This window comes from Prionailurus viverrinus, chromosome C2 (assembly GCF_022837055.1).
Source record: "Prionailurus viverrinus isolate Anna chromosome C2, UM_Priviv_1.0, whole genome shotgun sequence".
In the NCBI taxonomy this organism is placed as follows: domain Eukaryota; kingdom Metazoa; phylum Chordata; class Mammalia; order Carnivora; family Felidae; genus Prionailurus; species Prionailurus viverrinus.
Genome location: NC_062569.1, coordinates 121928426 through 121934258, shown reverse-complemented (window position 1 = coordinate 121934258; position 5833 = coordinate 121928426). Strand labels below are relative to the sequence as shown.

At 35.4% G+C, this 5833-nt stretch overlaps 1 pseudogene; it reads right to left on the bottom strand.

Annotated features, from left to right (window-relative positions):
- Window positions 1–231: 231 nt before the first annotated feature.
- LOC125175472 (high mobility group protein B1-like) lies at window positions 232–809 on the bottom strand (annotated as a pseudogene).
- Between the last annotated feature and the right edge of the window lie 5024 nt (window positions 810–5833).

Genomic DNA, 5833 nt, shown 5'->3' with positions numbered 1-5833 from the left:
CACACTGTTCCAGGCAGGGTTAGTGGCTACTGAAAATATCACCAGGACAGGGCTATCTAAAGTCACATTTGGTAGTGTGCTAACTATACAAAAAAAAGATACCTTATAGTTTAAAAATAAATCTTACACAGGCTTACATTTCAATTTTTTTCTTTAATAGGAACGTGTTGGTTGCAGGGGGTTAAATGCCTTATGGACAAGAAAAAAGAACTGAGCTAGAACCAACTTATTCATCATCTTCATCTTCCTACTTTTTCTCCTCTTCTTTCTTTTCCTTTTTTTTTTTTCAACCTTGACAACTCTTTTTTTTTGCTGCATCAGGCTTTCCTTCAGCTCCAAATGCAGCAATACCCTTTTCGTATTTTTCCTTCAGCTCAGCAGCCTTCTTTGTGAGGCTGCTTGTCATCTGTGGCAGAGTTATTCCACATCTCTCCCATTTTCTTTGCAACATCACCAATGGAGAAGCCAGAACGTCCTCCTTTGATTTGGGGGCGATATGCAGAAGAAAACAAGAAAAAGGCCAAAGGAGTACATTGGGTGCATTAGGATCTTAGGACCTCTGTTTTTTGTTTCCCCTTTAGGTGGGATATGTTTTCATATCCTCTTTCATAATGGGCCTTGTCTGCCTTTGCCATGTCTTCAAAGTTTCCTTTCTCTTGATCAGACATGGTCTTTCAGCTCTCCGAGCACTCCTTCGAAAACTCGGAGAAGTTGACTGAAACATTTGGGTGCTCTTCCTGGAAAGTTTGCGCAAAGAATGTGTATGATGACATTTTGCCTTTTGGCTTCTTAGGATTTCCTTTGCCCATGTTTAATTATTTTCCTCAGAGAGGCAGAGTAATCGAGTGCCTGTCTGGTATCTCACTTGCCTCAGCGCCTTCTCTATGGACTTCAGTTTACTGCAGTGGCTGTGAGAGCAGGAGCCAGATGCAGCCTCAAAACATTTTATATTCAAGGAAAAGAAAAATAACCCACAATTGTTAAGGTTTTATGAGAGCCAAGAAGTCAAATCTTTAGAAGTAAGGGGTTGTAATTTTTTTTATTAAATAAAGGCTAAATTTGTATAATGTAAATGTTTATTTTGAGGATATTTCATTAAGGTAGTAAATTAAATTTGTAGTCAACAAAATCATTTTAAGATGTACATTATTACTTTTATTTTAAATAGGCTTAATGGCAAAATTTCTGTGAATCTATGCATTCTGTGCTTCATAACAAAGTATCCTCCAATATTTATTTTCTCACATAGTACCTGAGGGTTAGTGGTCTGGGTGTAGTTTGGCTGGTTGGTTTGGCTCAGGGTTTCTCACAAGATTGCAGAGGCTACAGTCATCTCAAGGCTCAAACAGTGCTTCCAAGCTTATTCACATGGTTGATGGCAGGCTTCAGTTTGTCATAGGCCTAAACATCCTCACTGGTGTTTGGCGGGAAGCTTCAGTTCCTACTCATGAAGACCTTACTCAGGACTGCTTACAACATAGGAGATTGCTTCTCCCAGAGTGAGAGGGCAAAAAAGAATGAGCATATCTGAGATGGAAGCCATTGTCTTTTATAACTTAATCTAGGAAATGACATACTGTCACTTCAGCTACATACTACTAGTCACACCGAACAACTCTGGTACAATTTGGAAATGTCTACATAAAGATGTGAATACTAGAAGATAGGAATCACTAGGGGAGCCATTTTGGAACCTGCTTAGCATATTTATTTCTTTGTATGCTTACTTCTTAGAAGCACAAAATCATCTTCTATAATTTTTCATAGAGAAGGTTTAACAGTTTGATAATATAGTACTTCCTTTATTTTTTAAAAGTCTTTCATCAAGGCATTACATCTTTATATTACACTGTATATACATGCATATATATATATATATATATATAGAGAGAGAGAGAGAGAGAGAGAGAGAGAGAGAGTTTTGTGTAGCTTTGTATTGTCTTACTTAAACCAGAAAAAAATATTTGGAATTAGTTTTATTTTTTAATATTTACTTATTTATTTTTGAGAGAGACAGAGAGAGAGAGAGAGAGAGAGAGAGAGAGAGAGAGAGAGAGAGAGAATGAGCTGGGGAGGGGCAGAGAGAGAGGGAGAGAGAGAGGATCCCCAGCAGGTTCTGCACTGTCAGCACAGAGCCTGCTGTGGGGCTCAATCTCACAAACCATGGGATCATGACCTGAGCCAAAATCAAGAGTTGGACGCCTAACCAACTGAGCTACCCAGGTATCCCTGGAGTTAGGTTCTGTGATTTAACTGTGCATTAGAAATCCATGGCACTGTTGAAAACTAAGTTGACAAGTTATAATTTACCAAGATTTTATTTCCTTATTTTTTCACCAGCTGAAAACTTACCTACTTACTATGCTTCCTCAGGGTGAGTTTGCTTTTTGATTATCTAACTTCATGCAAGTTTTAACTGCATCCCAATCAGCCCCATATATACTCTCAAGAATATATATTTAGACACTTTGGCATTTCAATTATTTCTAAAATAGTATCTTACTTTGATGCTCTTCTGTATAAATGAAACTTTTTTAAAGAGTAAGATATTATGCTAAGCACTTGAGGAATACAAAGACAATTAGTATAATGCCTGTCCACAAGAAAGTTTTAACTTCTTAGGGAAAGACAAATTCACAGGAAGTTTCCATTGTTTGATTGAACTAATGTACAGATCATAAGGGAAATAAGTACAAAATAAATGCTTTATTCAAGGAAGAAGGTTTTCAAATAGCCTTTGGCAAGGATAGAAAAAAGTTATGCATTAAAACTCCTTTGAGTTACATCTTACAGGATGATTAAGGTTTTCAAAAGAATGAACTAGAATGGTGTTTCCCAGATGGAGGTTGTAGACCTAGCAGGAGTGGAAAGGTCTAGAGCATATTTGGGGAATGCATAATTGTCTTGCTTGACTGAAACTTACCAAAAAGGTGGGATATGATTATAAAGAAACTTCTGAGAGTATTGGGAATCATTTTAAACACTAGTTTGAGGGGAGCCTGGGTGGCTCAGTCAGTTAAGTGGCAGACTTCGGCTCAGGTCAGGATCTCATGGTTTGTGAGTTCAAGCCCCACGTCGGGCTCTGTGCTGACAGCTCGGAGCCTGGAACCTGCTTCGGATTCTGTGTCTCCCTCTCTCTCAAAAATAAATAAACATTAAAAAAATTAAAAAAAATAAACACTAGTTTGAAAAGTTAAACCTTAGTTTGGGAGGACATGGAGATCAATTTTGAACAAAAGAGGCTAGAGCAGATATGTGCTTCTATTAATCTAGGAGCATATATCTGAATGAATTATAATAGGAAAATTCATTAGTCAAAGAAAGAAGTCCAGAAGGATATAAAGTAACTGTGAGCAGAGCAGATTTGCTCTTACAAATATAGTACAATGGGGGCCTAACTTAGCATGTTCCCAGTGAGAATGGGAAGAAGGAAGTTGAAGTGAGAAATATGTGGAGACACTAATTACATGAATAAATGCATTTTTAAATAAATAAATAAATAAATAAATAAATAAATAAATAAATAAATCTATATATACATATATTCCGAACATGTCTAAACAATTGGAAGAAAGGGAAATAAAGAGAAGAGTTGGCTTATGGGATGTAATTATGAGGTTGAATTTTAGCCCAACAGATGTAGGATTCAGTAGACCCTCCTTTGCACATTTTAAACACAAGTAAACACCTGTCAATCTGTGTTTCAAGAAAAACTTGGAACTAGAACCAAAGATCAGTTTTGAATAGATGTAAAATTAGGGTAAGTAGGAATATAAACAGGTAAGACATGAGTGGAAGGGCACTATAGAGTGAAGAGGCAAGCTCAAGGACTGTGTCCATCATGAAGATGGGGCAGTAAATGAGACCCGACAAAGAGTGAGATGGAGCATTCAGAGAAACAGGTTTTTGTTTTTGTTTTTTTAAATAATATACCTGAAATTTAAAGCATTTGAAGGAGCAGGTAATTAGCAACTTGTAATGACACAGAAAATTTTAAAAGGTGGATAATTAAAAAAACATGGCTGCTAAGTATTTGAAAGCAGTTTTTAAAGAAGTAATGGAAGAAGACAAAGTATACAGATTTAAAGGAGTGACTAGTAAGTAAATGGGATTCCTGGAATATACTGCTTTTTCAAGACGCATAGGTGAAAGGAAGAGAGAATGTGAAAGTATAGGGAGATATGAAAGTTGAAATTACTTTGGACCTTTTTTTGAGGTCACAACAGATAAGGTCTGAGGAAGAATGGCATTTTCAAAAATAGTCCCAATTCAAGGTACTGTGGCATGAGACTGAAACTGTGGTCTGATCCAGCAATACAAAATGACGTAGTTTCTCTCTCACTTTTATCTTTCTGTGAAGTGATTCCCAGTTAAGCTGTCATTTCAGCCATAGGGGGAAAAATCAGTATCCCTAAGTAATTTTGCTAAATATTAATTTTTAAACATGATTCAATTCCATATTTTTCTTTCTTCATTCAAGAGAAATCCTCCAACCAACTTTTTGAATGGCTTTTCTCACCTTGTCATGATTTTAAAATCTATTATTGTTGCCTCTAATAGCTATTTTTTTAAAGTTAGGAGTGTAACAAAGCTCTCTGTCTATTGAAGTCCTAATTTTAAACCCAATATTATTATGTTTAGGTTTTGGACTTATTTCCATGACATGGAGGAAAAGAATATTAGCTTATTTATCTTGAGGCTTTTATTGTTATTATCAAGTTAGAGATTCTTGAAAGAGGATTGTCATTAGGGATTGAAATAAATACCATTTAGGAAAAGGAATCAGAAAACCAAAAAGAAACTAAAATATATATATATATATATATATATATATATATATATATAACATATTAAATATATATATATAATATATTATATATATATATATCGAAACCCTCTTATCAGTGTGTGGTCAGTGAATGCATGTTCTCAGAAAGGCCATGTTTGAGTACATCACAGATTGTGAGAATCTCAGTTTTTGCAATTTCTGACAACATTCTGGTCAGAGAGTAATATATATCTTCACTTGAAATGAACATACACATGTTCTTACTATAGTCATTGCTTTGCAGTTTGTGTATGTACACGTGTGTGTAGACGCCATTATAGACTATGTAAAGGAAACACCTTAATGGAAGAGCATGGAGTTTGGTATGAGAAGTTGTGAGTTTATTCTCGATATTTATCTTTGTGCAAACAAGAGAAAAAGTGATAACTCTAAGTGCTATTTTAATCCTCTAAAATGGAGGGAAATGATACTACCAACCCATTAAGGCTACTGAGAGGAGTAAATAAACTAATGGGTAATTTGAAGTTGTTAAGGTGACTTTACTTAGAACAGCATATTATTAATGAAGAATGGCCTTTTTCTACGTGCTGTGGGCCATATCTTATGGCAAAAACAGCTGAAAATCTCATTCACTTCTAATAGTATTTAAAAATAATAGTATTTAATAATCATAAGTTACATATTTTCATTAGGGTACACTAAGTGATGTAACAAACAACCCTCAAATCTCAGTGATTTAGCACAATAAAGTTCATTTCTCACTTCACAGTTTGATGAAGTTCATAAACCCTCCTCCACACAACTCAGGACCCCAGATTGCGTCGATTTTGTGGTTCAGTGATCTTGTGGCTTTAAGATCACCATGTCTGTTGTTACCTGCCAGTGATAAAAAGGAAATAGCATGGAGAAGCTACATTGGATACTTAACCACCTTGCTCAGGAATGCACATATCATTCCACAGGCCAGAACGAGTCATGTGGACCAAATTAGATACAATAAATAAAATAAAGTATTTTTTTTACTGATATTTGCTGTAACATTCA